The sequence below is a fragment of the Papaver somniferum genome, chromosome 3, assembly GCF_003573695.1.
Source record: "Papaver somniferum cultivar HN1 chromosome 3, ASM357369v1, whole genome shotgun sequence".
NCBI lineage: Eukaryota > Viridiplantae > Streptophyta > Magnoliopsida > Ranunculales > Papaveraceae > Papaver > Papaver somniferum.
Window position 1 is genome coordinate 202,602,787 of NC_039360.1, and position 6,474 is coordinate 202,609,260.

A 6,474-nucleotide genomic window follows, 5' to 3' on the forward strand; every position below is an offset into this window, starting at 1 on the left:
TGTGGATGGGAAGCTAAATTTTTTTATCTATTTTGTAATCCATATGTATTGATAGTTTTGTCACTAAAATTGACAAAAGGGGAGGTTGTTAGAGCATTGCTCGGTGGAACTCGCATGCGTTGCTATCTCAAGCATGTTTGTCAATGTTAGTGATCAAAACTATAAGTCTTGACTTCTAGCCTATTTATTGATGTCTCGGACTAGGATATAGATAGTGTAGTTGAGCTTAGATCTCTCGACGTTCATCTCTTGAAGACGAAGAACTACTAAGGGGAGATTGTGGAACTTCTTCGACAAAAGGTATGTGGAGACCTGAACTCAACTATGACTTGGAAAGTCCATTTTTACTATCTCCTATATTGAAACATAAGTCGTGTGACGATATAGTTTTCTATATACACATTTGAGATTTCGAGCTGAGTATATCTCGCTTACATATTTCTCGAAATATGTGTTGGTAAGCTTTCGCTTCGACCAAGTTCATCTTATATCATGAGAAAATTGCCGAGTAACATCTTACATGGTTTGTGTGATACAATCATTTGATATAGGCTTAGAATGTTTCGATAATGATTATTTCAATATCTTGAAAATTGCTTTGATGCTAATAGTGTGTGAAAACGGCTATTGTCATTACAGAAGAATGTTTCAATAATTAAAATAAACATTTGATGATGTAACCATCTTTGTACATAAGCATATATAGTTTGTTCACACATTAGTGTATAAATCCATAAACCGGGAACCAAGAGTATGCATATGTGTGTATACGAGATTGGTGAAGGAGACAAGATAAGTATGCGTACCCGTACGCATACTGGCGGAAGTTTTCGAACCGAAAATATCTGCTGAGTTTGGGAATTACATAATCCTAAACTAGTCATCTTAGGTATGCGTACTCGTACGCATACTGGCGGAAGTTTTCAAACCGAAAATTTCTGCTGAGTGTCGAAACTTAACAAACTCAAAATACGGTTGCTTAAGTACGCAACGTAAGCTGGTTACTTTATTAAATCGGTCAGTTCATGAACTTAAACATTTAAATCATAAGGAATGCTATCTTTGCAAACCATGGCTATAATGTTCATGATTTATTCAAGTGAATCAAAACGATTTGGTTTCGATTGTGTTTTCTATGCGATTGAACAACTCTTTAACTAATTTCATTTGAGTCATTTGAACTAGTTATGGTTAAGATAAATAAGGTTGATATGAGAGTAATCATGTGGCTAACCTCGGTTAACTATTTGTGAACCAACCTGGTGTACACGTTTAGGTACAGTTACATAAACCTAAATGAGGGTACATTTCATTTGTGTGTAATAAGATAAGTTCGATCTAACAGTTGAAATATATTAGCTTGGTTGAATCAGGTTTTTCATCTGATGGTGAATATTGAATGCTTTGTTACCAAGGTAACTTGGATTGCAAACCCTGATTTTAAAACTATATAAAGGAGAACTCTAGCAATTGGGAAACCTAATGCCCACACCTCCTGCGTGTTGCTAGTTGCATAACTAGAGTCTATTCTCCTTTAACCTTAGGTTTGTTCTCGATACCCTGTAGGTTAACGACTTGAAGACTACATTGGGATTGTGAAGCCAGACCCAACTATTATCTTTGTAGTTGCGTGATCTGATCTTGTTGTTTTTATCGTGTTGAGTGCAATTGGAATAATTGGCTCGAGATTGTATATCTCTGATAGGCAAGATAGAAAAGTAATCACAAACAAACTCCGTCCCATCGTTTGTGATTCCACAATAACTTGTTTCGCTAGTCGATTAAGTTTATTGTGAGGTGATTGATAATTCTAGGCTGTTCTTCGGGCATATAAGTCTGGGTTATCAATTGGTTCCTATTCACCTTGATTTATCAAAAGACGGAACAAAAACTCTTGGGTATTTCTGTGGGAGACAGATTTATTCAATCTTATAGAATTTTATGTCTGAGACAAATTTGTTTATCAAGTCTTCGACTTTGGGTCGTCGCAACTCTTGGTTGTGGGTGAGATCAGCTAAGGGAATCAAGTGTGCAGTATCCTGCTGGGATCAGAGACATAAGGAGCGCAATTGTACCTTGAATCGGTGTGAGATTGATTAGGGTTGAACTACAGTCCAGTCCGACGTTAATTAGTAGTAGGCTAGTGTCTGTAGTGGCTTAATACAATGTGGTGTTCAATCTGGACTAGGTCCCGGGGTTTTTCTGCATTTGCGGTGTCCTCTTTAACAAAATTCTGGTGTCTGTGTTATTTCTTTTTCGCATTATATTTTTTTATATAATTGAAAAAATATCACAGGTTGTGCGTTAAGATCAACAAATTAGAATATCCAACCTTGGGTTGTTGATTTACATTGATTGACACTTGAACATTGGTCTTTGGTACCGTTCAAGTTACTCCTCTTATTCAATCGGGCTCGCAGATTTCTATTTGTTGATTGCGGATTGAATTAAGAGTTAGAGATATTAAACTCTTTGATATACTTTATTCTAGATTGAGTCTGACTGTCTAGCTGATTCTCTAGAAAGTGTATTGGATTAAGTCCTCTCAGATTGCCAAACGAATTGTTGGGTGTGGTTGTTAGACCCCACATTTTCAGGTCATACTAATCACACATATTGGTAGTTCAAAAGATATGCAATGAATAACAATACCAATAATGCCTGGCGATTTTTCTTTCGATTCACAAAATAATTTCATGAATTTACTTCCTTAAAACAGATATAAAACATTGTTTCCTAGGATGAAATCTTCACCTTATACACATACATAATCACAATAGCATTCAAACGGTTATGTCGATGTCTTATCTACAAAGTTTAATGGTTAAGCAATAAACCTCGTATTGTATTCCTTAATACTATGTATAACTAGAGTATAATCATTCATGCTTCGCAGTTTTTCTTTCAATATGCACGACTTGAAAGATACGTTAGGGAATGAAACAGTTCAAGTCAAATATCACTAAACTCAAGTGGAAGGATGATGTTGTCGTTGTAGATCCTTACTTCTTCACTTCTTCAAGTCTTCGCAATGCTTGTAATGTCTCATATCATAATACTTTCAAGCTAACCTATACGAAGTTGACTCTAGTACATAATCAAGCGACTCTTAAATGAGTTTTGGCTCACTAAAATATGACAACCAAACTTGACATACCAACGCTTGGTGGGTTCAACCGAGCTATGCTCTAACAATCTTCTCCTTTGTCAATTTTAGTGACAAAACTCTTACATCATATGGATAAAAAAATTACAAGAATTCATTACACATACGCTTGATTCCCGAATTCAACAACATATTAACTTGTATACATTCAATCCATAAATGTCGTTGTTGACATTATAATAACAAAGTTAATACTCCTCCTAAAGGTAAAATAGGTAGATTTTATCAATCTGCATGTCTTTGTTATTTCCTTTGTAGTCCATATAACTACAAGTATATGATATGTTACTCCCCCTTAGTCTATGCTTTCACTCTTTTGTTAGATAAACGTTTAAGCACAATGTCCTTTCCCTTAGTAATACCAATCAATATAAATCAATACCAGTATCACTTGTTTACTCCATATATTTCTCCCCCTTTTTGTCACAAAATGACAAAGAAATGAAAAAATAAAGGAAAAACCGAAAGGATCTTACAAATCTCAAAATAGACTTGCAAACTTTAGAGTTAAGCACGAGGATTCCACACACCATTTTTGATAACCAATATCAAAACCGAAACTACAAAGTAACTTTGATATGTTACCAAGGAAACAATTACCCGAAGCAATTTTCCCTAATAGTTTAGCGAACCAAAAATCAAAGCACCTTAGTTCCTTTGCTAAACCGATTGTACAAATACAATCGCTTGTTCAATAAGACCAAAATAAAGATAACTCTTTTTTTCTCATCAGGTTCTAATTATCCATATAACTTAGACCTTTAAATTTTTAAACAAGACAAGTACTAGGTTAGTTAACTAGCATTTCTTGTTAATACATTCGATTAGACTTGAATAACCGAAACCTCCACTTTGATAATTCTAACTAAGATCAGAATTAACTTAGTTTCTCTTATCCGGAATCGAATTGGACTAAACAATTCATCCCGTAAACCTTTTCTTTCGTTAAGCCATAAATAATTCATACAAACCAAATAAATCAATTTGCATAATTATTCACCTCAACCGGAAGCAATTGAAACAACATAGACATTAAAGCACCGCAATTGCATCGAAATTTTGTCGGCCTAAACGATTGATACCACAGAATAAAGCAAGATAACAATAGTTTTTCTTAACCGCTGAATCACACATACATCCATACACAAATGATGGAATAAAACATCAATTGTACCGAATTTTTTTTAAGCAAAGCAATAAATATATGAAATAAAATCTGGCTTTTCTTAAACATGAAAACAATTAACTAACAAGATTGTGACCTCAAATTTTGCATCCTCTTCTCCAATATGTTTGCATCTTCTTCCAGGGATAATTGGTATCGAAATATCATTATGTTGTCATCCTTATGCAAAACAAAAGAATAACAACAATCAACCTTTACCAGGGGAAGGTTGAAAAACCGGTTTTTAACTATTACAAGCAAAAGTTGAAAACCCCGAAGCACATATGCTTTTATGCTAAACCAAACGATTCAACATATTGTGACTTTTTCACATATTGTTTCTAGCAGAACCCCTCATGATCCTTTGATAAAGCCTACCAACATGGGCTAGAACTTAATCCTGCTAGACGAAAAAGTCATCCAAACCGTAAGGGTTCTGTTGGGACACCAACACCAATTAGTTATTTTAGGAATTAGTATATCTTTCCATATTTGTTATAGCTTAGGACTCAAGTCATGTTCTCTATATATTCATAGTTTGTTCTAGGGTTTAAGCATTCAATCAATCAATTAATACAAAAGTAGTTCTTTATTTGTTCTTTTTATTTGTAAATTCTATCTTAGGGTTCCTGTATAGTTGTTTTGGGTTAGAACCCTAACATCTGTCATCAGAGCAGGTTCGGTTATTCTCAAATTCCGTAAAAAATTTTCTATATCATGACGTTTCCAACTCTTGATGGAGTTGATCTTGAGGGATGGATTCTTCAAGATGATCAATATTTCATCTTACACGGTGTTAAAAGTGCTAAGATGCTAAGGGTTGTTGCTAATCTTAAAGGTGATGGCATTGATTTGTGTCGACCGGTAAAAAAAGTCTATGATTAAGCCAACATGGGAAACATTTTGTTCTGAACTTCGTTCTCGATTCGGATCCCACAAGCATCCGGACTCTTGTAGCACTGATGTTGCTCGTCTTAAAGTTATTACTGCTCGACATAAAATAATCCAAGCTACACTACTTGCCGCGTTACCAGCTCTGTTGGAAAAATTATTAGCCGAGAAAAGTGAGGTTTTAGAAGTTAGGAGATGGAGGAAACAAAACCAGGAGTTGATATTCCGCAGATTGATGTTGTTAAAACTAAAGAAAATGATTCCAAAGACCCTGAAATACCGTTTACAAATTCAACTCAAGAAGTCCATTCAATTACCATTGGTATTGATAAAGAAATTGATGTTTATCCTAACGGTGGGGGTTATCAAACAAGAACGACTATAGCAGACGTGCGTCAACTCAGAATTGCTAATATGGGTTATAAAGAACTTGAAAATTCCAAGGTATTCCTCAACATCAAACTCCATGGTGGGGATTATTTTTATTTCCCTTATGATTACTCTCGTATACTATTTGATTGTGGAAAGTGTACAGCTATGTCATCTAATTGTGGTGGGAAATCGAGTTTTCCATTTATTCCGGGATTTGGGCATCAGTCAGATTTTGCTTTTATAGATTCGGTAGCTCCATTGTCTATTATTAATGTTGAAAAATATGATGTGAGTAATTTTGGTTCTTCGATACATATCGTGGGTTCTCAACTTGGTAATATTACTAATAAGTTAGTATGGGATTTTAGCCTTCAAAATTATACTACATCTGCTGAGGAGTATTGCGAGCTTTTAGAGGCGTTAATCACTATATACGCTAAACTAACCGGTAAGAACTGCTTTGCTCTGCGCTTTTTGTATCCTCAGTTATTGTTTGATCGTGGAAAAGATTTCAAACGTATGAATTTCCTGGCTCGGTACAATGAAAATTCAATTCATAAGCTAGCTCTTAAACTTGAATATGGATTACGCCAGTGGCTTGTGAATTCAATTGCAATTGTTAAGAATGGCGACAGTGGTGATGATGGAAGAAGGCTGTTGGTGAAGAAGTCGAAAATAAAAATTATTATTGAGAGTATTTCATCTTTCTTAATGATAGTGGTTGAAATGGAGCCAGTTACATGCATATCTTTGCCATCATATGGACGTGATAAATACATAAGTGTTTTTAACGATTTCGTTAACGCTTCAACAAACACCTATGGAAAGACAACAACATTCACTTTACATATAACGGGACGGTTTCTTTTTCATCGTAAGC